This window comes from Oncorhynchus nerka, linkage group LG3 (genome assembly GCF_034236695.1).
Source record: "Oncorhynchus nerka isolate Pitt River linkage group LG3, Oner_Uvic_2.0, whole genome shotgun sequence".
Classification (NCBI taxonomy): domain Eukaryota; kingdom Metazoa; phylum Chordata; class Actinopteri; order Salmoniformes; family Salmonidae; genus Oncorhynchus; species Oncorhynchus nerka.
The window spans coordinates 85,736,447-85,762,818 of NC_088398.1; the positions used below are offsets into that span (position 1 = coordinate 85,736,447).

The window sequence follows — 26,372 nt, forward strand, 5'->3', positions numbered from 1 at the left end:
CGGTCTAAGGCACTGCATCTCAGTGCTTGAGGTGTCACTACAGTCCCTGGTTCGAATCCAGGCTGTATCACATCCAGCCGTGATTGGGAGTCCCAGAGGGTATGGCCGGGGTAGGCCGTCATTGGGAGTCCCAGAGGGTATGGCCGGGGTAGGCCGTCATTGGGAGTCCCAGAGGGTATGGCCGGGGTAGGCCGTCATTGGGAGTCCCAGAGGGTATGGCCGGGGTAGGCCGTCATTGGGAGTCCCAGAGGGTATGGCCGGGGTAGGCCGTCATTGGGAGTCCCAGAGGGTATGGCCGGGGTAGGCCGTCATTGGGAGTCCCAGAGGGTATGGCCGGGGTAGGCCGTCATTGGGAGTCCCAGAGGGTATGGCCGGGGTAGGCCGTCATTGGGAGTCCCAGAGGGTATGGCCGGGTAGGCCGTCATTGGGAGTCCCAGAGGGTATGGCAGGGTAGGCCGTCATTGGGAGTCCCAGAGAGGGTATGGCCGGGGTAGGCCGTCATTGGGAGTCCCAGAGGGTTTGGCCGGGGTAGGCCGTCATTGGGAGTCCCAGAGGGTATGGCCGGGGTAGGCCGTCATTGGGAGTCCCAGAGGGTATGGCCGGGGTAGGCCGTCATTGGGAGTCCCAGAGGGTATGGCCGGGGTAGGCCGTCATTGGGAGTCCCAGAGGGTATGGCCGGGGTAGGCCGTCATTGGGAGTCCCAGAGGGTATGGCCGGGGTAGGCCGTCATTGGGAGTCCCAGAGGGTATGGCCGGGGTAGGCCGTCATTGTAAATAAGAATTTGTTCTTAACTGACTTGACTACTTCAATAAAGGTAAATAAATGTAAAAAGATAGTCTCGGAGTGATGGAATTTGGCACACATGCTCAGGGATGTCAGTCTAGCTGACCTGTAGAGTATGTTTGTTTGCTAACACGGTGGCGCTGTTGGACAGGAAAAACAATTATCGCAAGCTCATTGGCTTATAGCAGCCATATTGTTTTGCGCTAGAATCTCATTGGCTTATAGCAGCCATATTGTTTTGCTCTAGAATCTCATTGGCTTATAGCAGCCATATTGTTTTGCTCTAGAATCTCATTGGCTTATAGCAGCCATATAGAATCTCATTGGCTTATAGCAGCCATAGAATCTCATTGGCTTATAGCAGCCATATTGTTTTGCTCTAGAATCTTATAGCAGCCATATTGTTTTGCTCTAGAATCTCATTGGCTTATAGCAGCCATATTGTTTTGCTCTAGAATCTCATTGGCTTATAGCAGCCATATTGTTTTGCTCTAGAATCTTATAGCAGCCATATTGTTTTGCTCTAGAATCTCATTGGCTTATAGCAGCCATATTGTTTTGCTCTAGAATCTCATTGGCTTATAGCAGCCATATTGTTTTGCTCTAGAATCTTATAGCAGCCATATTGTTTTGCTCTAGAATCTCATTGGCTTATAGCAGCCATATTGTTTTGCTCTAGAATCTTATAGCAGCCATATTGTTTTGCTCTAGAATCTCATTGGCTTATAGCAGCCATAGAATCTTGGGAAAATATTTATTTTGAAGATGTGCATCTCAAGATTCTTTTGGAGAAAAAAGGCATTTAAAATAGTCAACATTATTTAAAATGGTCCAAAATACATCAAAAACATATTGTTCTGTTTGATTTTGAGTTCTGATATTTGGCAAGTGTGGTAAAGAGTACAGAAGTAGCTCATCCTAAGGAAATGTGTACAATTTGTCCTGGTGGTGGTGCTATGGTTCCAAAGCTTGAACCCCGACATGGCTGCTTGCAGCTATATTTTTAGTTTTTGTTGTTAATGTTGTTGTTTATGTTGTTGTTTATGTTGTTTATGCTGTTGTTAATGCTGTTGTTTATGTTGTTGTTATGTTGTTTATGTTGTTGTTAATGCTGTTGTTTATGTTGTTGTTATGTTGTTTATGTTGTTGTTTATGTTGTTGTTTATGTTGTTTATGTTTATGTTGTTGTTTATGTTGTTGTTTATGCTGTTGTTTATGTTGTTGTTTATGTTGTTGTTTATGTTGTTTATGTTGTTGTTTATGTTGTTGTTAATGCTGTTGTTTATGTTGTTGTTATGTTGTTTATGTTGTTGTTTATGCTGTTTATGCTGTTTATGTTGTTGTTTATGTTGTTGTTTATGTTGTTGTTAATGATGTTGTTTATGTTGTTGTTTATGTTGTTAATGCTGTTTATGTTGTTGTTTATGTTGTTGTTTATGTTGTTGTTAATGCTGTTGTTTATGCTGTTGTTTATGTTGTTGTTTATGTTGTTGTTTATGTTGTTTATGTTGTTTATGTTGTTAATGCTGTTTATGTTGTTAATGCTGTTTATGTTGTTGTTATGTTGTTTATGTTGTTGTTTATGTTGTTGTTTATGTTGTTGTTTATGTTGTTGTTTATGTTGTTGTTTATGTTGTTTATGTTGTTGTTAATGCTGTTGTTTATGTTGTTGTTATGTTGTTGTTTATGCTGTTTATGCTGTTTATGTTGTTGTTTATGTTGTTGTTTATGTTGTTTATGTTGTTATGTTGTTTATGTTGTTGTTTATGTTGTTAATGCTGTTTATGTTGTTTATGTTGTTGTTTATGTTGTTGTTTATGTTGTTGTTTATGTTGTTTATGTTGTTGTTATGTTGTTTATGCTGTTATGTTGTTTATGTTGTTGTTTATGTTGTTGTTATGTTGTTTATGTTGTTGTTTATGTTGTTGTTAATGCTGTTGTTTATGTTGTTGTTTATGTTGTTTATGTTCTTCTTCCAGAGGCTTTGAACAAGGGTGGAGAAGGTGTAGACCTGGATTCCCTGATGGCAGACCTGTGTTCCATAGAGCAGGAGCTCAGCACCATCGGCAAGCCCAATAGTGGCAAGAACAGGCTGGGTGTGCCAGGCGATGCCAAGCTGCGCCAGAAACCCCCCGCGGGCCGTGGCACCAAGGGGCATGGTGGAGCGGGGGGCAGTGGCACCTCCAGCAGTGGGGGCAGTGCCTCTAGTAGGTAAGGTTACTGAACTGTGGATATATTTATGTTGACGACGTCTTTGGTGTCACTGTTGTGTTGTGGTATTTATGCGTTTTATTTATTGATTATTTTTCAATTTAGCAAATGTATTGATTGATCTCCGATCAGACTTAGTTTTTTTTATTGTCCTGTACAGTGTATGTATTTACTTTGTTGCTGTGTTTGACCTGAGATAAAGTAAAGTACCTCTCTATGTATCTACCAGTACCCGGGCCTCGCCAGCCTCCACGGTGGCAGCCTGCCGTCCCTTGGCCTCCAACCTGGATGATATCACGGCCCAGCTGGAGCAGGCGTCTCTCAGTATGGACGAGGCTGGCAGACAGAGCTCCCACTCCCTGGCTAGTGGCTCCACCTCCTCCTCCTCCACCATGCGGAGGCCCGCCTCCCATCACCACACCCACCGCAGGACAGGCTCCGTGGGGACGGTCAGCGAACACGCGGTCCGCTCCATCTCCCAGTCCTCGTGGTCGTCGGTGAACTCTGCGTCGGCCAGCAGCATGGATTCCCTGGATAGTTATCTCCGGCCCTCGGAGCAGGACGGGGCAACGCCCACACAACAGGGGTCCAATCAGGGCCCCCCGGGCAGTACAGAGGTAGGCTACCTCTCGATACACACACCCACACCACAGGGGTCCAATCAGGGCCCCCCGGGTGGTACAGAGGTAGGCTACCTCTCGATACACACACCCACACCACAGGGGTCCAATCAGGGCCCCCCGGGTGGTACAGAGGTAGGCTACCTCTCGATACACACACACACACCACAGGGGTCCAATCAGGGCCCCCCGGGTGGTACAGAGGTAGGCTACCTCTCGATACACACACACACCACAGGGGTCCAATCAGGGCCCCCCGGGCAGTACAGAGGTAGGCTACCTCTCGATACACACACACACCACAGGGGTCCAATCAGGGCCCCCCGGGCAGTACAGAGGTAGGCTACCTCTCGATACACACACACACACCACAGGGGTCCAATCAGGGCCCCCCGGGTGGTACAGAGGTAGGCTACCTCTCGATACACACACACACCACAGGGGTCCAATCAGGGCCCCCCGGGCAGTACAGAGGTAGGCTACCTCTCGATACACACACACACACTTCAACCTTCACTACATTCCTCTACAGCGATTCTCTTAACATTAGAACCGACTGCTCTTAAACTAGTTTATCTCTTAACATTAGAACCGACTGCTCTTAAACTAGTTTATCTCTTAACATTAGAACCGACTGCTCTTAAACTAGTTTATCTCTTAACATTAGAACCGACTGCTCTTAAACTAGTTTATCTCTAACATTAGAACCGACTGCTCTTAAACTAGTTTATCTCTTAACATTAGAACCACTGCTCTTAAACTAGTTTATCTCTTAACATTAGAACCGACTGCTCTTAAACTAGTTTATCTCTTAACATTAGAACCGACTGCTCTTAAACTAGTTTATCTCTTAACATTAGAACCGACTGCTCTTAAACTAGTTTATCTCTTAACATTAGAACCGACTGCTCTTAAACTAGTTTATCTCTTAACATTAGAACCGACTGCTCTTAAACTAGTTTATCTCTTAACATTAGAACCGACTGCTCCTGAGTTTTAATTTATTACATTGCCATTTTTAAGTCATGCCCCCTCTGTTCTTCACCTTTCCTAAATACGTCTATATACCACACTACCCGTGTTAGAATCTTAATATCAAATTGTAATTGTCACATGTTTCGATTATAACAGCTGTAGACCTTACAGTGAAATGCTTACTGACAAGCCCTTAACCAACAACGATTTATTAAGTTAAGGAGAAAAATGTGTTAAGTAAAAAATAGATAAGTAGAGAGAGAGAGAGGGATGGTTTGTTAGTGTAGGTAGAGAGAGAGAGAGAGAGAGAGAGGGATGGTTTGTTAGTGTAGGTGGAGAGAGAGAGGGAGAGAGGGATGGTTTGTTAGTGTAGGTAGAGAGAGAGAGAGAGAGAGGGATGGTTTGTTAGTGTAGGTGGAGAGAGAGAGAGAGAGGGATGGTTTGTTAGTGTAGGTAGAGAGAGAGAGAGAGAGAGAGAGGGATGGTTTGTTAGTGTAGGTGGAGAGAGAGAGGAGAGAGAGAGGGATGGTTTGTTAGTGTAGGTGGAGGGAGAGAGGGATGGTTTGTTAGTGTAGGTAGAGAGAGAGAGGGATGGTTTGTTAGTGTAGGTAGAGAGAGAGAGGGATGGTTTGTTAGTGTAGGTAGAGAGAGAGAGAGGGATGGTTTGTTAGTGTAGGTAGAGAGAGAGAGAGAGAGAGATGGTTTGTTAGTAGAGAGAGAGAGAGAGATGGTTTGTTAGTAGAGAGAGAGAGAGAGATGGTTTGTTAGTAGAGAGAGAGAGAGAGAGAGAGAGCACCAGATGTGCAGATTAAACAGAGGGAGGTTACAGACAGATTTGATTTGAAGCTGACAGACAGACAGACTTGCTGAGGGAGAGAGGATGGAGGGAGAGAGGATGGAGGGAGGCAGAGTAGGGAGAGAGAATGCTTCCCAATTGGAACCGTATTACCAATATAGTCCACTACATTTGACTAGGGCCTGTTAGAGCTCTGGTCACATGTAGTGGACTATATAAGGAATAGGGTGCTATTTGGCACCCTAAGAGCGAGAGAGGGCTCTGCAGTAACCCTGATGTAAAGCTGCTTTCTGCTTGCTGGTTTAGTTCCCCTAATGTTCAGGGATCAACGGTTAGTTTAGCTGTTCCTGTATTAGTGATGATGGGGTGGTTTATAATGTATTGGCACCAGGGATGACTGTAATCGTTAGTAATCTGATCATTTAATACTTCATCTTTAATGACACGTAAGTCATTGTATTAAATAATAAATCAACATGATTTGGTAGAGTTCCAGATGACAGCCTAGGGTCCTGGTCAACAGTAGTGCACTATGTAGGGAATAGGGTGCCATAGGGCTCTGGTCTAAAGTAGTGCACTATATAGGGAATAGGGTGTCATAGGGCTCTGGTCTAAAGTAGTGCACTATATAGGGAATAGGGTGTCATAGGGCTCTGGTCTAAAGTAGTGCACTATATAGGGAATAGGGTGTCATAGGGCTCTGGTCTAAAGTAGTGCACTATATAGGGAATAGGGTGTCATTTCATATGCAGACCAGGTATTGCAGAAGTCATTGAAGTGTATCCTGAGGAGTCTATTGACCCACATGTGTCAATCTAAGTAACTAAGAAATTCACAAACAAATCTGTCAGTTTAAGATAGAGATATCAGTCCACATCAGCCCACATCAGCCCACATCAGCCCACATCAGCCCACATCAGCCTTCTGCATCTGTGGTGGACGGTGGCTGAGATACAGCAGTGTTTGTCAGACCAAGACACGTCCCAAAACTCTTCTCACAAAAACGTCTGTAGCGTCTGAACGGTTAGCCTATTATCTATTATTATTATTACTATTGCACTACGACCCCCCACAAGTGTCACGGGACTCGTCTGAATGTAACCCATATAAACTAGTGGTAGGATGGAGATATATATATATATATATATAGATATTAAACCTTAATCTGAATGTAACCCATATAAACTAGTGGTAGGATGGAGGTAGTTTTGTGCCAACAAAAATAAGGGGTTAAATATGTGTCCAAAAATACTAAAATAATCCTGTTCTTTATTATGTCTCCTAGACACTTTAAAACCTTATTCCTAATTGTTTCTTTATTGCTATTTGTGGAAGTGTTATTTAATGTGTTTCTATGGGCTAGTAAGTCGTAAATGCCAATTTCAATATTTGATCTAATATTTTTTTTGTACACCTAAAGGGGTAAATGATTCCTCCCCCAACGGCTTAGACTTTCAGAGGTTAAAGACTGCAGGAAAGTCTATCATGCTTCACCAGCTCCCACAGTTCAACACAGAGGACCTCGTTGGAGAGGGAAGTTATTTATCTAGGAAAACAAACTGCTGCAGCACAAGTTCTCCTAACTTGAAATGACAGTGTCGTGTTCTGTTGTGGTTATGAGGAAGTTAAGGGGTTTTAGGTCAAGATGTACTTCACTCTGAGTCTCTTGTCTACCAGTGTGTGTGACATTGTTGAGTGAATATGACCAGCTAGTCAGGGACTGGGACCAGCTAGTGAGGGACTGGGACCAGCTAGTGAGGGACTGGGACCAGCTAGTGAGGGACTGGGACCAGCTAGTGGGGGACTGGGACCAGCTAGTGAGGGACTGGGACCAGCTAGTGGGGGACTGGGACCAGCTAGTGGGGGACTGGGACCAGCTAGTGGGGGACTGGGACCAGCTAGTGAGGGACTGGGACCAGCCAGTGAGGGACTGGGACCAGCTAGTGAGGGACTGGGACCAGCTAGTGAATGACTGGGACCAGCTAGTGAATGACTGGGACCAGCTAGTGAAGGACTGGGACCAGCTAGTGAATGACTGGGACCAGCTACTTAGTGACTGTGACCAGCTAGTGAGGGACTGGGACCAGCTACTTAGTGAATGTGACCAGCTAGTGAGGGACTGGGACCAGCTAGTGGGGGACTGGGACCAGCTAGTGAGGGACTGGGACCAGCTAGTGAGGGACTGGGACCAGCTAGTGAGGGACTGGGACCAGCTAGTGAATGAATGTGACCAGCTAGTGAGGGACTGGGACCAGCTAGTGAGGGACTGGGACCAGCTAGTGAGGGACTGGGACCAGCTAGTGGGGGACTGGGACCAGCTAGTGAGGGACTGGGACCAGCCAGTGGGGGACTGGGACCAGCTAGTGAGGGACTGGGACCAGCTAGTGAGGGACTGGGACCAGCTAGTGAGGGACTGGGACCAGCTAGTGAGGGACTGGGACCAGCTAGTGAGGGACTGGGACCAGCTAGTGAATGAATGGGACCAGCTAGTGAGGGACTGGGACCAGCTAGTGAGGGACTGGGACCAGCTAGTGGGGGACTGGGACCAGCTAGTGAGGGACTGGGACCAGCTAGTGAATGACTGGGACCAGCCAGTGGGGGACTGGGACCAGCTAGTGAGGGACTGGGACCAGCTAGTGAATGAATGTGACCAGCCAGTGAGGGACTGGGACCAGCTAGTGAGGGACTGGGACCAGCTAGTGAGGGACTGGGACCAGCTACTTAGTGACTGGGACCAGCTAGTGAGTGATTGGGACCAGCTAGTGAGGGACTGGGACCAGCTAGTGAGGGACTGGGACCAGCTAGTGAGTGAGGGACTGGGACCAGCTAGTGAATGACTGGGACCAGCTAGTGAGGGACTGGGACCAGCTAGTGAGTGACTGGGACCAGCTAGTGAGGGACTGGGACCAGCTAGTGAGGGACTGGGACCAGCTAGTGGGGGACTGGGACCAGCTAGTGAGGGACTGGGACCAGCTGGGGGACCAGCTAGTGGGGACTGGGACCAGCTAGTGGGGGACTGGGACCAGCTAGTGAGGGACTGGGACCAGCCAGTGAGGGACTGGGACCAGCTAGTGAATGACTGGGACCAGCTAGTGAATGACTGGGACCAGCTAGTGAAGGACTGGGACCAGCTAGTGAATGACTGGGACCAGCTACTTAGTGACTGTGACCAGCTAGTGAGGGACTGGGACCAGCTACTTAGTGAATGTGACCAGCTAGTGAGGGACTGGGACCAGCTAGTGGGGGACTGGGACCAGCTAGTGAGGGACTGGGACCAGCTAGTGAGGGACTGGGACCAGCTAGTGAGGGACTGGGACCAGCTAGTGAATGACTGGGACCAGCTAGTGAGGACTGGGACCAGCTAGTGAGGACTGGGACCAGCTAGTGAGGACTGGGACCAGCTAGTGAGGGACTGGGACCAGCTAGTGAGGGACTGGGACCAGCTAGTGAATGACTGGGACCAGCCAGTGGGGGACTGGGACCAGCTAGTGAGGGACTGGGACCAGCTAGTGAATGAATGTGACCAGCCAGTGAGGGACTGGGACCAGCTAGTGGGGGACTGGGACCAGCTAGTGAGGGACTGGGACCAGCTAGTGAGGGACTGGGACCAGCTAGTGAGGGACTGGGACCAGCTAGTGAATGAATGGGACCAGCTAGTGAGGGACTGGGACCAGCTAGTGAGGGACTGGGACCAGCTAGTGGGGGACTGGGACCAGCTAGTGAGGGACTGGGACCAGCTAGTGAATGACTGGGACCAGCCAGTGGGGGACTGGGACCAGCTAGTGAGGGACTGGGACCAGCTAGTGAATGAATGTGACCAGCCAGTGAGGGACTGGGACCAGCTAGTGAGGGACTGGGACCAGCTAGTGAGGGACTGGGACCAGCTACTTAGTGACTGGGACCAGCTAGTGAGTGATTGGGACCAGCTAGTGAGGGACTGGGACCAGCTAGTGAGTGACTGTGACCAGCTAGTAAGGGACTGGGACCAGCTAGTGAATGACTGGGACCAGCTAGTGAGGGACTGGGACCAGCTAGTGAGTGACTGGGACCAGCTAGTGACTGGGACCAGCTAGTGAGGGACTGGGACCAGCTAGTGAGGGACTGGGACCAGCTAGTGAATGACTGGGACCAGCTAGTGAGTGACTGGGACCAGCTAGTGAGTGACTGGGACCAGCTAGTGAGTGACTGTGACCAGCTAGTGAGGGACTGTGACCAGCTAGTGAGTGACTGGGACCAGCTAGTGAGACTGACTGTCAATGACTGTGACCAGCTAGTGAGGGACTGGGACCAGCTAGTGAGGGACTGGGACCAGCTAGTGAATGACTGGGACCAGCTAGTGAGTGATTGGGACCAGCTAGTGAGGGACTGGGACCAGCTAGTGAGTGACTGTGACCAGCTAGTAAGGGACTGGGACCAGCTAGTGAATGACTGGGACCAGCTAGTGAATGACTGGGACCAGCTAGTGAATGACTGGGACCAGCTAGTGAGGGACTGGGACCAGCTAGTGAGGGACTGGGACCAGCTAGTGAGGGACCAGCTAGTGAGTGACTGGGACCAGCTAGTGAGGGACTGGGACCAGCTAGTGAGTAAATATGACCAGCTGACCAGCTAGTGAGGACTGTGACCAGCTAGTGAGGGACTGGGACCAGCTAGTGAATGACTGGGACCAGCTAGTGAGGGACTGGGACCAGCTAGTGAATGACTGGGACCAGCTAGTGAGGGACTGGGACCAGCTAGTGAGTGACTGGGACCAGCTAGTGAGTGACTGGGACCAGCTAGTGAGTGACTGAGACCAGCTAGTGAGGGACTGGGACCAGCTAGTGAGGGACTGGGACCAGCTAGTGAATGACTGGGACCAGCTAGTGAGGGACTGGGACCAGCTAGTGAGTGATTGGGACCAGCTAGTGAGGGACTGGGACCAGCTAGTGAGGGACTGGGACCAGCTAGTAAGGGACTGGGACCAGCTAGTGAATGACTGGGACCAGCTAGTGAGGGACTGGGACCAGCTAGTGAGTGACTGGGACCAGCTACTGAGTGACTGTGACCAGCTACTGAGTGACTGGGACCAGCTACTGAGTGACTGGGACCAGCTAGTGAGGGACTGGGACCAGCTAGTGAGTGAATGTGACCAGCTACTTAGTGACTGGGACCAGCTAGTGAGGGACTGTGACCAGCTAGTGAGGGACTGTGACCAGCTAGTGAGTGAATGTGACCAGCTACTTAGTGACTGGGACCAGCTAGTGAGTGACTGGGACCAGCTACTTAGTGACTGGGACCAGCTAGTGAGGGACTGGGACCAGCTAGTGAGGGACTGGGACCAGCTAGTGAGGGACTGGGACCAGCTAGTGAGGGACCAGCTAGTGAGTGACTGGGACCAGCTAGTGAGGGACTGGGACCAGCTAGTGAGTAAATATGACCAGCTAGTGAGGGACTGGGACCAGCTAGTGAGGGACTGGGACCAGCTAGTGAGGGACTGTGACCAGCTAGTGAGGGACTGGGACCAGCTAGTGAGGGACTGGGACCAGCCAGTGAGTGACTGGGACCAGCTAGTGAGTGAATGTGAAAGCTAGTGAGTGACTGGGACCAGCTAGTGAATGACTGGGACCCGCTAGTGAGGGACTGGGACCAGCTAGTGAATGACTGGGACCAGCTAGTGAGTAAATATGACTAGCTAGTGAGGGACTGGGACCAGCTAGTGAGGGACTGGGACCAGCTAGTGAATGACTGGGACCAGCTAGTGAGTGACTGGGACCAGCTAGTGAGTGACTGGGACCAGCTAGTGAGTGACTGGGACCAGCTAGTGAGTGACTGGGACCAGCTAGTGAGTGACTGTGACCAGCTAGTGAGGGACTGGGACCAGCTAGTGAGGGACTGGGAATAGCTAGTCAATGACTGTGACCAGCTAGTGAGGGACTGGGACCAGCTAGTGAGTGACTGGGACCAGCTAGTGAGGACTGGGACCAGCTAGTGAATGACTGGGACCAGCTAGTGAGGGACTGGGACCAGCTAGTGAATGACTGGGACCAGCTAGTGAGGACTGGGACCAGCTAGTGAATGACTGGGACCAGCTAGTGAGGGACTGGGACCAGCTAGTGAATGACTGGGACCAGCTAGTGAGGGACTGGGACCAGCTAGTGAGGGACTGGGACCAGCTAGTGAGGGACTGGGACCAGCTAGTGAGGGACCAGCTAGTGAGTGACTGGGACCAGCTAGTGAGGGACTGGGACCAGCTAGTGAGTAAATATGACCAGCTAGTGAGGGACTGTGACCAGCTAGTGAGGGACTGGGACCAGCTAGTGAGTGACTGGGACCAGCTAGTGAGTGACTGGGACCAGCTAGTGAGTGACTGTGACCAGCTAGTGAGGGACTGGGACCAGCTAGTAAGGGACTGGGACCAGCTAGTAAGGGACTGGGACCAGCTAGTAAGGGACTGGGACCAGCTAGTGATGGACCGGGACCAGCTAGTGAATGACTGGGACTGGGACCAGCTAGTGAATGACTGGGACCAGCTAGTTAGTAAATATGACCAGCTAGTGAGGGACTGGGACCAGCTAGTGAGGGACTGGGACCAGCTAGTGAGGAACTGGGACCAGCTAGTGATGGACTGGGACCAGCTAGTGAGTGAATGTGACAAGCTAGTGAGGGACTGGGACCAGCTAGTGAGGGACTGGGACCAGCTAGTGATGGACCGGGACCAGCTAGTGAATGACTGGGACCAGCTAGTGAGTAAATATGACCAGCTAGTGAGGGACTGGGACCAGCTAGTGAGGGACTGGGACCAGCTAGTGATGGACTGGGACCAGCTAGTGATGGACTGGGACCAGCTAGTGATGGACTGGGACCAGCTAGTGAATGACTGGGACCAGCTAGTGGGGGACTGGGACCAGCTAGTGAGGGACTGGGACCAGCTAATGAGTGACTGGGACCAGCTAGTGAGGGACTGGGACAAGCTAGTGAAGGACTGGGACCAGCTAGTGAGTGACTGGGACCAGCTAGTGATGGACTGGGACCAGCTAGTGATGGACTGGGACCAGCTAGTGGGGGACTGGGACCAGCTAGTGAGGGACTGGGACCAGCTAGTGAGTGACTGGGACCAGCTAGTGAGTGACTGGGACCAGCTAGTGAGGGACTGGGACCAGCTAGTGAGGGACTGGGACCAGCTAGTGAGGGACTGGGACCAGCTAGTGAGGGACTGGGACCAGCTAGTGAGGGACTGGGACCAGCTAGTGGGGACTGGGACCAGCTAGTGGGGGACTGGGACCAGCTAGTGAATGACTGGGACCAGCTAGTGAGGGACTGGGACCAGCTAGTGAGTGACTGGGACCAGCTAGTGAGGGACTGGGACCAGCTAGTGAGGGACTGGGACCAGCTAGTGAGGGACTGGGACCAGCTATTGAATGACTGGGACCAGCTAGTGAGGGACTGGGACCAGCTAGTGAGGGACTGGGACCAGCTAGTGAGTGAGTGGGACCAGCTAGTGAGTGAATGTGACAAGCTAGTGAGGGACTGGGACCAGCTAGTGAGGGACTGGGACCAGCTAGTGAGTGAATGTGACAAGCTAGTGAGGGACTGGGACCAGCTAGTGAGGGACTGGGACCAGCTAGTGATGGACCGGGACCAGCTAGTGAATGACTGGGACCAGCTAGTGAGGGACTGGGACCAGCTAGTGAATGACTGGGACCAGCTAGTGAGTAACTGGGACCAGCTAGTGAGGACTGGGACCAGCTAGTGAGGACTGGGACCAGCTAGTGAGGGACTGGGACCAGCTAGTGAGGGACTGGGACCAGCTAGTGAGGGACTGGGACCAGCTAGTGAGGGACTGGGACCAGCTAGTGAGGGACTGGGACCAGCTAGTGAGGGACTGGGACCAGCTAGTGGGGACTGGGACCAGCTAGTGAGGGACTGGGACCAGCTAGTGAATGACTGGGACCAGCTAGTGAGTGATTGTGACCAGCTAGTGAGTGACTGGGACCAGCTAGTGAATGACTGGGACCAGCTAGTGAGTGACTGGGACCAGCTAGTGAGTGACTGGGACCAGCTAGTGAGTGACTGTGACCAGCTAGTGAGGGACTGGGACCAGCTAGTGAGGGACTGGGACCAGCTAGTGAGGGACTGGGACCAGCTAGTCAGGGACTGGGAATAGCTAGTCAATGACTGTGACCAGCTAGTGAGGGACTGGGACCAGCTAGTGAGTGACTGGGACCAGCTAGTGAGGGACTGGGACCAGCTAGTGAATGACTGGGACCAGCTAGTGAGGGACTGGGACCAGCTAGTGAGTGAATGTGACAAGCTAGTGAGTGACTGGGACCAGCTAGTGAGTGACTGGGACCAGCTAGTGAGGGACTGGGACCAGCTAGTAAGGGACTGGGACCAGCTAGTAAGGGACTGGGACCAGCTAGTGATGGACCGGGACCAGCTAGTGAATGACTGGGACCAGCTAGTGAGGGACTGGGACCAGCTAGTGAATGACTGGGACCAGCTAGTGAGTGACTGGGACCAGCTAGTGAGGGACTGGGACCAGCTAGTGAGGGACTGGGACCAGCTAGTGAGGGACTGGGACCAGCTAGTGATGGACTGGGACCAGCTAGTGATGGACTGGGACCAGCTAGTGATGGACTGGGACCAGCTAGTGATGGACTGGACCAGCTAGTGAGTGACTGGGACAAGCTAGTGAGTGAATGGGACCAGCTAGTAAGGGACTGGGACCAGCTAGTGAGTAAATATGACCAGCTAGTGAGGGACTGGGACCAGCTAGTGAGGGACTGGGACCAGCTAGTGAGGGACTGGGACCAGCTAGTGATGGACTGGGACCAGCTAGTGATGGACTGGGACCAGCTAGTGAATGACTGGGACCAGCTAGTGGGGGACTGGGACCAGCTAGTGAGGGACTGGGACCAGCTAATGAGTGACTGGGACCAGCTAGTGATGGACTGGGACCAGCTAGTGATGGACTGGGACCAGCTAGTGGGGGACTGGGACCAGCTAGTGAGTGACTGGGACCAGCTAGTGAGGAACTGGGACCAGCTAGTGAGGGACTGGGACCAGCTATTGAATGACTGGGACCAGCTAGTGAGGGACTGGGACCAGCTAGTGAGTGACTGGGACCAGCTAGTGAGGGACTGGGACCAGCTAGTGAGGACTGGGACCAGCTAGTGAGGGACTGGGACCAGCTAGTGAGTGAATGTGACAAGCTAGTGAGGGACTGGGACCAGCTAGTGAGGGACTGGGACCAGCTAGTGATGGACCGGGACCAGCTAGTGATGGACCGGGACCAGCTAGTGATGGACCGGGACCAGCTAGTGATGGACCGGGACCAGCTAGTGAATGACTGGGACCAGCTAGTGAGTAAATATGACCAGCTAGTGAGGGACTGGGACCAGCTAGTGAGGGACTGGGACCAGCTAGTGAGGGACTGGGACCAGCTAGTGATGGACTGGGACCAGCTAGTAATGGACTGGGACCAGCTAGTGATGGACTGGGACCAGCTAGTGAGTGACTGGGACCAGCTAGTGAGTGACTGGGACAAGCTAGTGAGTGAATGGGACCAGCTAGTAAGGGACTGGGACCAGCTAGTGAGTAAATATGACCAGCTAGTGAGGGACTGGGACCAGCTAGTGAGGGACTGGGACCAGCTAGTGATGGACTGGGACCAGCTAGTGATGGACTGGGACCAGCTAGTGATGGACTGGGACCAGCTAGTGATGGACTGGGACCAGCTAGTGAATGACTGGGACCAGCTAGTGGGGGACTGGGACCAGCTAGTGAGGGACTGGGACCAGCTAGTGAGGGACTGGGACAAGCTAGTGAAGGACTGGGACCAGCTAGTGAGTGACTGGGACCAGCTAGTGATGGACTGGGACCAGCTAGTGATGGACTGGGACCAGCTAGTGGGGGACTGGGACCAGCTAGTGAGGGACTGGGACCAGCTAGTGGGGGACTGGGACCAGCTAGTGAGGGACTGGGACCAGCTAGTGAGGGACTGGGACCAGCTAGTGAGGGACTGGGACTGGGACCAGCTAGTGAGGGACTGGGACCAGCTAGTGAGGACTGGGACCAGCTAGTGAGGGACTGGGACCAGCTAGTGAGGACTGGGACCAGCTAGTGAGGACCAGCTGAGGACTGGGACCAGCTAGTGAGGGACTGGGACCAGCTAGTGAGTAAATATGACCAGCTAGTGAGGGACTGTGACCAGCTAGTGAGGGACTGTGACCAGCTAGTGAGGGACTGGGACCAGCTAGTGAATGACTGGGACCAGCTAGTGAGGGACTGGGACCAGCTAGTGAATGACTGGGACCAGCTAGTGAGGGACTGGGACCAGCTAGTGAGTGACTGGGACCAGCTAGTGAGTGACTGGGACCAGCTAGTGAGTGACTGGGACCAGCTAGTGAGGGACTGGGACCAGCTAGTGAGGGACTGGGACCAGCTAGTGAATGACTGGGACCAGCTAGTGAGTGATTGGGACCAGCTAGTGAGGTACTGGGACCAGCTAGTGAGTGACTGTGACCAGCTAGTAAGGGACTGGGACCAGCTAGTGAATGACTGGGACCAGCTAGTGAATGACTGGGACCAGCTAGTGAATGACTGGGACCAGCTAGTGAGGGACTGGGACCAGCTAGTGAGGGACTGGGACCAGCTAGTGAGGGACTGGGACCAGCTAGTGAGTGACTGGGACCAGCTAGTGAGGGACTGGGACCAGCTAGTGAGTAAATATGACCAGCTAGTGAGGGACTGGGACCAGCTAGTGAGGGACTGGGACCAGCTAGTGAGGGACTGGGACCAGCTAGTGAGTGACTGGGACCAGCTAGTGAGGGACTGGGACCAGCTAGTGAATGACTGGGACCAGCTAGTGAGGGACTGGGACCAGCTAGTGAGTGACTGGGACCAGCTAGTGAGTGACTGGGACCAGCTAGTGAGTGACTGGGACCAGCTAGTGAGGGACTGGGACCAGCTAGTGAGGGACTGGGACCAGCTAGTGATGACTGGGACCAGCTAGTGAGGGACTGGGACCAGCTAGTGAGGACTGGGACCAGCTAGTGAGGGACTGGGACCAGCTAGTGAGTGACTGGGACCAGCTAGTGAGGGACTGGGACCAGCTAGTGAATGACTGGGACCAGCTAGTGAGGACTGGGACCAGCTAGTGAGGGACTGGGACCAGCTAGTGAGTGATTGTGACCAGCTAGTGAGTGACTGGGACCAGCTAGTGAGTGACTGGGACCAGCTAGTGAGTGACTGGGACCAGCTAGTGAGTGACTGTGACCAGCTAGTGAGGGACTGGGACCAGCTAGTGAGGGACTGTGACCAGCTAGTGAGGGACTGGTGACCAGCTAGTGAGGGACTGGGACCAGCTAGTGAGGACTGGGACCAGCTAGTGAGTGACTGGGACCAGCTTAGTGGGACCAGAGTGAGGGACTGGGACCAGCTAGTGAGGGACTGGGACCAGCTAGTGAGGGACTGGGACCAGCTAGTGAGGGACCAGCTAGTGAGTGACTGGGACCAGCTAGTGAGGGACTGGGACCAGCTAGTGAGTAAATATGACCAGCTAGTGAGGGACTGGGACCAGCTAGTGAGGGACTGTGACCAGCTAGTGAGGGACTGTGACCAGCTAGTGAGGGACTGGGACCAGCTAGTGAGGGACTGGGACCAGCCAGTGAGTGACTGGGACCAGCTAGTGAGTGAATGTGAAAGCTAGTGAGTGACTGGGACCAGCTAGTGAATGACTGGGACCCGCTAGTGAGGGACTGGGACCAGCTAGTGAATGACTGGGACCAGCTAGTGAGTAAATATGACTAGCTAGTGAGGGACTGGGACCAGCTAGTGAGGGACTGGGACCAGCTAGTGAATGACTGGGACCAGCTAGTGAGTGACTGGGACCAGCTAGTGAGTGACTGGGACCAGCTAGTGAGTGACTGGGACCAGCTAGTGAGTGACTGGGACCAGCTAGTGAGTGACTGTGACCAGCTAGTGAGGGACTGGGACCAGCTAGTGAGGGACTGGGAATAGCTAGTCAATGACTGTGACCAGCTAGTGAGGGACTGGGACCAGCTAGTGAGTGACTGGGACCAGCTAGTGAGGGACTGGGACCAGCTAGTGAATGACTGGGACCAGCTAGTGAATGACTGGGACCAGCTAGTGAATGACTGGGACCAGCTAGTGAGGGACTGGGACCAGCTAGTGAGGGACTGGGACCAGCTAGTGAGTGACTGGGACCAGCTAGTGAGGGACTGGGACCAGCTAGTGAATGACTGGGACCAGCTAGTGAGGGACTGGGACCAGCTAGTGAGGGACTGGGACCAGCTAGTGAGGGACTGGGACCAGCTAGTGAGGGACCAGCTAGTGAGTGACTGGGACCAGCTAGTGAGGGACTGGGACCAGCTAGTGAGTAAATATGACCAGCTAGTGAGGGACTGTGACCAGCTAGTGAGGGACTGGGACCAGCTAGTGAGTGACTGGGACCAGCTAGTGAGTGACTGGGACCAGCTAGTGAGTGAATGTGACAAGCTAGTGAGGGACTGGGACCAGCTAGTAAGGGACTGGGACCAGCTAGTGAGGGACTGGGACCAGCTAGTAAGGGACTGGGACCAGCTAGTGATGGACTGGGACCAGCTAGTGAAGGGACTGGGACCAGCTAGTGTGAGGACCAATTAGTAAATATGACCAGCTAGTGAGGGACTGGGACCAGCTAGTGAGGGACTGGGACCAGCTAGTGAGGGACTGGGACCAGCTAGTGATGGACTGGGACCAGCTAGTGAGTGACTGGGACCAGCTAGTGAGGGACTGGGACCAGCTAGTGAGGGACTGGGACCAGCTAGTGAGGGACTGGGACCAGCTAGTGAATGACTGGGACCAGCTAGTGAGTAAATATGACCAGCTAGTGAGGGACTGGGACCAGCTAGTGAGGGACTGGGACCAGCTAGTGATGGACTGGGACCAGCTAGTGATGGACTGGGACCAGCTAGTGATGGACTGGGACCAGCTAGTGAATGACTGGGACCAGCTAGTGGGGGACTGGGACCAGCTAGTGAGGGACTGGGACCAGCTAATGAGTGACTGGGACCAGCTAGTGAGGGACTGGGACAAGCTAGTGAAGGACTGGGACCAGCTAGTGAGTGACTGGGACCAGCTAGTGATGGACTGGGACCAGCTAGTGATGGACTGGGACCAGCTAGTGGGGGACTGGGACCAGCTAGTGAGGGACTGGGACCAGCTAGTGAGTGACTGGGACCAGCTAGTGAGTGACTGGGACCAGCTAGTGAGTGACTGGGACCAGCTAGTGAGGGACTGGGACCAGCTAGTGAGGGACTGGGACCAGCTAGTGAGGGACTGGGACCAGCTAGTGAGGGACTGGGACCAGCTAGTGAGGGACTGGGACCAGCTAGTGGGGGACTGGGACCAGCTAGTGAATGACTGGGACCAGCTAGTGAGGGACTGGGACCAGCTAGTGAGTGACTGGGACCAGCTAGTGAGGGACTGGGACCAGCTAGTGAGGGACTGGGACCAGCTAGTGAGGGACTGGGACCAGCTAGTGAGGGACTGGGACCAGCTAGTGAGGGACTGGGACCAGCTAGTGAGGGACTGGGACCAGCTAGTGAGTGACTGGGACCAGCTAGTGAGTGAATGTGACAAGCTAGTGAGGACTGGGACCAGCTAGTGAGGGACTGGGACCAGCTAGTGAGTGACTGTGACCAGCTAGTGAGGACTGGGACCAGCTAGTGAGGGACTGGGACCAGCTAGTGATGGACCGGGACCAGCTAGTGAATGACTGGGACCAGCTAGTGAGGGACTGGGACCAGCTAGTGAATGACTGGGACCAGCTAGTGAGTAAATATGACCAGCTAGTGAGGGACTGGGACCAGCTAGTGAGGGACTGGGACCAGCTAGTGAGGGACTGGGACCAGCTAGTGAGGGACTGGGACCAGCTAGTGAGGGACTGGGACCAGCTAGTGAGGGACTGGGACCAGCTAGTGAGGGACTGGGACCAGCTAGTGGGGGACTGGGACCAGCTAGTGGGGGACTGGGACCAGCTAGTGAATGACTGGGACCAGCTAGTGAATGACTGGGACCAGCTAGTGAGTGACTGGGACCAGCTAGTGAGTGACTGGGACCAGCTAGTGAGGGACTGGGACCAGCTAGTGAGTGACTGGGACCAGCTAGTGAGTGACTGGGACCAGCTAGTGAGGGACTGGGAGCTAGTGAAGGACTGGGACCAGCTAGTGAGGGACTGGGACCAGCTAGTGAGGGACTGGGAATAGCTAGTCAATGACTGTGACCAGCTAGTGAGGGACTGGGACCAGCTAGTGAGTGACTGGGACCAGCTAGTGAGGGACTGGGACCAGCTAGTGAATGACTGGGACCAGCTAGTGAGGGACTGGGACCAGCTAGTGAGTGACTGGGACCAGCTAGTGAGTGACTGGGACCAGCTAGTGAGTGACTGGGACCAGCTAGTGAGGGACTGGGACCAGCTAGTGAGGGACTGGGACCAGCTAGTGAGGGACTGGGACCAGCTAGTGATGGACCGGGACCAGCTAGTGAATGACTGGGACCAGCTAGTGAGGGACTGGGACCAGCTAGTGAATGACTGGGACCAGCTAGTGAGTGACTGACCAGCTAGTGAGGGACTGGGACCAGCTAGTGAGGGACTGGGACCAGCTAGTGAGGGACTGGGACCAGCTAGTGAGGGACTGGGACCAGCTAGTGATGGACTGGGACCAGCTAGTGATGGACTGGGACCAGCTAGTGATGGACTGGGACCAGCTAGTGAGTGACTGGGACCAGCTAGTGAGTGACTGGGACCAGCTAGTGAGGGACTGGGACCAGCTAGTGAGTAACTGGGACCAGCTAGTGAGGGACTGGGACCAGCTAGTGAGGGACTGGGACCAGCTAGTGAGGACTGGGACCAGCTAGTGAGGGACTGGGACCAGCTAGTGATGGACTGGGACCAGCTAGTGAATGACTGGGACCAGGGACTGGGACCAGCTAGTGAGGGACTGGGACCAGCTAATGAGTGACTGGGACCAGCTAGTGATGGACTGGGACCAGCTAGTGATGGACTGGGACCAGCTAGTGAGGGACTGGGACCAGCTAGTGAGTGACTGGGACCAGCTAGTGAGGGACTGGGACCAGCTAGTGAGGGACTGGGACCAGCTATTGAATGACTGGGACCAGCTAGTGAGGGACTGGGACCAGCTAGTGAGTGAGTGGGACCAGCTAGTGAGTGAATGTGACAAGCTAGTGAGGGACTGGGACCAGCTAGTGAGGGACTGGGACCAGCTAGTGAGTGAATGTGACAAGCTAGTGAGGGACTGGGACCAGCTAGTGAGGGACTGGGACCAGCTAGTGATGGACCGGGACCAGCTAGTGATGGACCGGGACCAGCTAGTGATGGACCGGGACCAGCTAGTGATGGACCGGGACCAGCTAGTGAATGACTGGGACCAGCTAGTGAGGGACCGGGACCAGCTAGTGAGGGACTGGGACCAGCTAGTGAGGGACTGGGACCAGCTAGTGAGGGACTGGGACCAGCTAGTGATGGACTGGGACCAGCTAGTAATGGACTGGGACCAGCTAGTGAGGGACTGGGACCAGCTAGTGAGTGACTGGGACCAGCTAGTGAGTGACTGGGACCAGCTAGTGAGTGAATGGGACCAGCTAGTGAGGGACTGGGACCAGCTAGTGAGTAAATATGACCAGCTAGTGAGGGACTGGGACCAGCTAGTGAGGGACTGGGACCAGCTAGTGATGGACTGGGACCAGCTAGTGATGGACTGGGACCAGCTAGTGATGGACTGGGACCAGCTAGTGATGGACTGGGACCAGCTAGTGAATGACTGGGACCAGCTAGTGAGGGACTGGGACCAGCTAGTGAGGGACTGGGACCAGCTAGTGAGGGACTGGGACCAGCTAGTGAGGACTGGGACCAGCTAGTGAGTGACTGGGACCAGAGTGATGGACTGGGACCAGCTAGTGAGGGACTGGGACCAGCTAGTGAGGGACTGGGACCAGCTAGTGGGGGACTGGGACCAGCTAGTGAGGGACTGGGACCAGCTAGTGAGGGACTGGGACCAGCTAGTGAGGGACTGGGACCAGCTAGTGAGGGACTGGGACCAGCTAGTGAGGGACTGGGACCAGCTAGTGAGGGACTGGGACCAGCTAGTGAGGACTGGGACCAGCTAGTGAGGACTGGGACCAGCTAGGGACTGGGACCAGCTAGTGAATGACTGGGACCAGCTAGTGAGGGACTGGGACCAGCTAGTGAGTGACTGGGACCAGCTAGTGAGTGACTGGGACCAGCTAGTGAGGGACTGGGACCAGCTAGTGAGGGACTGGGACCAGCTAGTGAGTGACTGGGACCAGCTAGTGAGGGACTGGGACCAGCTAGTGAGGGACTGGGACCAGCTAGTGAGTGACTGGGACCAGCTAGTGAGTGAATGTGACAAGCTAGTGAGGGACTGGGACCAGCTAGTGAGTGAGTGGGACCAGCTGGTGACCAGCTAGTGAGGGACTGGGACCAGCTAGTGAGGGACTGGGACCAGCTAGTGATGGACCGGGACCAGCTAGTGAATGACTGGGACCAGCTAGTGAGGGACTGGGACCAGCTAGTGAATGACTGGGACCAGCTAGTGAGTAAATATGACCAGCTAGTGAGGGACTGGGACCAGCTAGTGAGGGACTGGGACCAGCTAGTGAGGGACTGGGACCAGCTAGTGAATGACTGGGACCAGCTAGTGAGTGACTGTGACCAGCTAGTGAGTGACTGGGACCAGCTAGTGAATGACTGGGACCAGCTAGTGAGTGACTGGGACCAGCTAGTGAGTGACTGTGACCAGCTAGTGAGTGACTGGGACCAGCTAGTGAGTGACTGTGACCAGCTAGTGAGGGACTGGGACCAGCTAGTGAGGGACTGGGACCAGCTAGTCAGGGACTGGGAATAGCTAGTCAATGACTGTGACCAGCTAGTGAGGGACTGGGACCAGCTAGTGAGTGACTGGGACCAGCTAGTGAGGGACTGGGACCAGCTAGTGAATGACTGGGACCAGCTAGTGAGGGACTGGGACCAGCTAGTGAATGACTGGGACCAGCTAGTGAGTGACTGGGACCAGCTAGTGAGTGACTGGGACCAGCTAGTGAGTGAATGTGACAAGCTAGTGAGGGACTGGGACCAGCTAGTGAGGGACTGTGACCAGCTAGTGAGGGACTGTGACCAGCTAGTGAGGGACTGGGACCAGCCAGTGAGTGACTGTGACCAGCTAGTGAGGGACTGGGACCAGCTAGTGAGTGACTGGGACCAGCTAGTGAGTGACTGGGACCAGCTAGTGAGGGACTGGGACAAGCTAGTGAAGGACTCGGACCAGCTAGTGAGTGACTGGGACCAGCTAGTGATGGACTGGGACCAGCTAGTGATGGACTGGGACCAGCTAGTGGGGGACTGGGACCAGCTAGTGAGGGACTGGACCAGCTAGTGGGGGACTGGGACCAGCTAGTGAGGGACTGGGACCAGCTAGTGAGGGACTGGGACCAGCTGAGGGACTGAGTGGGACTGGGACCAGCTAGTGAGTGACTGGGACCAGCTAGTGAGTGACTGGGACCAGCTAGTGAGGGACTGGGACCAGCTAGTGAGGACTGGGACCAGCTAGTGAGGGACTGGGACCAGCTAGTGAGGGACTGGGACCAGCTAGTGAGGGACTGGGACCAGCTAGTGAGGACTGGGACCAGCTAGTGAGGGACTGGGACCAGCTGACTGGGACCAGCTAGTGAGGGACTGGGACCAGCTAGTGAGTGACTGGGACCAGCTAGTGAGTGACTGGGACCAGCTAGTGAGTGACTGGGACCAGCTAGTGAGGACTGGGACCAGCTAGTGAGGGACTGGGACCAGCTAGTGAGGGACTGGGACCAGCTAGTGAGGGACTGGGACCAGCTAGTGAGGGACTGGGACCAGCTAGTGAGTGACTGGGACCAGCTAGTGAGTGAATGTGACAAGCTAGTGAGTGACTGGGACCAGCTAGTGAGTGACTGGGACCAGCTAGTGAGTGAATGTGACAAGCTAGTGAGGGACTGGGACCAGCTAGTAAGGGACTGGGACCAGCTAGTGATGGACCGGGACCAGCTAGTGATGACTGGGACCAGCTAGTGAATGGACTGGGACCAGCTAGTGAGGACTGGGACCAGCTAGTGAGGGACTGGGACCAGCTAGTGAGGACTGGGACCAGCTAGTGATGGACTGGGACCAGCTAGTGATGGACTGGGACCAGCTAGTGAGGGACTGGGACCAGCTAGTGAGTGACTGGGACCAGCTAGTGAGTGACTGGGACCAGCTAGTGATGGACTGGGACCAGCTAGTGAGGGACTGGGACCAGCTAGTGAGTAAATATGACCAGCTAGTGAGGGACTGGGACCAGCTAGTGAGGGACTGGGACCAGCTAGTGAGGGACTGGGACCAGCTAGTGATGGACTGGGACCAGCTAGTGATGGACTGGGACCAGCTAGTGAATGACTGGGACCAGCTAGTGAGGGACTGGGACCAGCTAGTGAGGGACTGGGACCAGCTAGTGAGGACTGGGACCAGCTAGTGAGTGACTGGGACCAGCTAGTGAGTGACTGGGACCAGCTAGTGATGGACTGGGACCAGCTAGTGAGGGACTGGGACCAGCTAGTGGGGGACTGGGACCAGCTAGTGAGGGACTGGGACCAGCTAGTGAGGGACTGGGACCAGCTAGTGAGGGACTGGGACCAGCTAGTGAGGGACTGGGACCAGCTAGTGAGGGACTGGGACCAGCTAGTGAGGGACTGGGACCAGCTAGTGAGGGACTGGGACCAGCTAGTGAGGGACTGGGACCAGCTAGTGAGGACTGGGACCAGCTAGTGAGTGACTGGGACCAGCTAGTGAGGACTGGGACCAGCTAGTGAGTGACTGGGACCAGCTAGTGAGTGACTGGGACCAGCTAGTGAGGGACTGGGACCAGCTAGTGAGGACTGGGACCAGCTAGTGAGGGACTGGGACCAGCTAGTGAGGACTGGGACCAGCTAGTGAGGGACTGGGACCAGCTAGTGAGTGAGTGGGAGCTGAATGGACAAGCTAGTGAGGGACTGGGACCAGCTAGTGAGTGACTGGGACCAGCTAGTGAGTGAATGTGACAAGCTAGTGAGGGACTGGGACCAGCTAGTGAGGGACTGGGACCAGCTAGTGATGGACCGGGACCAGCTAGTGAATGACTGGGACCAGCTAGTGAGGGACTGGGACCAGCTAGTGAATGACTGGGACCAGCTAGTGAGTAAATATGACCAGCTAGTGAGGGACTGGGACCAGCTAGTGAGGGACTGGGACCAGCTAGTGAGGGACTGGGACCAGCTAGTGAATGACTGGGACCAGCTAGTGAGTGATTGTGACCAGCTAGTGAGTGACTGGGACCAGCTAGTGAATGACTGGGACCAGCTAGTGAGTGACTGGGACCAGCTAGTGAGTGACTGTGACCAGCTAGTGAGGGACTGGGACCAGCTAGTGAGGGACTGGGACCAGCTAGTGAGTGACTGGGACCAGCTAGTGAGGACTGGGACCAGCTAGTGAGGGACTGGGACCAGCTAGTCAATGACTGGGACCAGCTAGTGAGGACTGGGACCAGCTAGTGAGTGACTGGGACCAGCTAGTGAGGACTGGGACCAGCTAGTGAATGACTGGGACCAGCTAGTGAGGGACTGGGACCAGCTAGTGAGTGACTGGGACCAGCTAGTGAGGGACTGGGACCAGCTAGTGAGGGACTGGGACCAGCTAGTGAGTAAATATGACCAGCTAGTGAGGGACTGGGACCAGCTAGTGAGGGACTGGGACCAGCTAGTGAGGGACTGGGACCAGCTAGTGAGGGACTGGGACCAGAGTGGGACTGGGACCAGCTAGTGAGTGAGCTGGACTAGTGAGTGACTGGGACCAGCTAGTGAGTGACTGGGACCAGCTAGTGAGTGACTGGTGAGCTAGTGAGGGACTGGGACCAGCTAGTGAGGGACTGGGACCAGCTAGTGAGGGACTGGGACCAGCTAGTGAGGGACTGGGACCAGCTAGTGAGTGACTGGGACCAGCTAGTGAGGACTGGGACCAGCTAGTGAGGGACTGGGACCAGCTAGTGAGTGACTGGGACCAGCTAGTGAGGATGTGACCAGCTAGTGAGGGACTGGGACCAGCTAGTGATGGACTGGGACCAGCTAGTGATGGACTGGGACCAGTGAATGACTGGGATGAGGGACTGGGACCAGCTAGTGATGACTGGGACCAGCTAGTGATGGACTGGGTAAATATGACCAGCTAGTGAGGACTGGGACCAGCTAGTGAGGGACTGGGACCAGCTAGTGAGGGACTGGGACCAGCTAGTGAGGGACTGGGACCAGCTAGTGAGGACTGGGACCAGCTAGTGAGTGACTGGGACCAGCTAGTGAGGGACTGGGACCAGCTAGTGAGGGACTGGGACCAGCTAGTGTGACTGGGACCAGCTAGTGAGGACTGGGACCAGCTAGTGAGGGACTGGGACCAGCTAGTGAATGACTGGGACCAGCTAGTGAGGACTGGGACCAGCTAGTGAGGACTGGGACCAGCTAGTGAGGACTGGGACCAGCTAGTGAATGACTGGGACCAGCTAGTGAGGACTGGGACCAGCTAGTGAATGACTGGGACCAGCTGAGTGACTGGGACCAGCTAGTGAGGGACTGGGACCAGCTAGTGAGGGACTGGGACCAGCTAGTGAGTGACTGGGACCAGCTAGTGAGGGACTGGGACCAGCTAGTGAGGGACTGGGACCAGCTAGTGAGGGACTGGGACCAGCTAGTGAGGGACTGGGACCAGCTAGTGAGGGACTGGGACCAGCTAGTGAGGGACTGGGACCAGCTAGTGAGGACTGGGACCAGCTAGTGAGGGACTGGGACCAGCTAGTGAGGGACTGGGACCAGCTAGTGAGGACTGGGACCAGCTAGTGATGGACTGGGACCAGCTAGTGAGGGACTGGGACCAG

At 54.3% G+C, this 26,372-nt stretch overlaps 1 pseudogene; it reads left to right on the forward strand.

Annotated features, from left to right (window-relative positions):
- Positions 1 to 26,372, forward strand: part of LOC115116560 (ras-associated and pleckstrin homology domains-containing protein 1-like) — a 216,643-nt pseudogene that overhangs the window by 116,006 nt on the left and 74,265 nt on the right.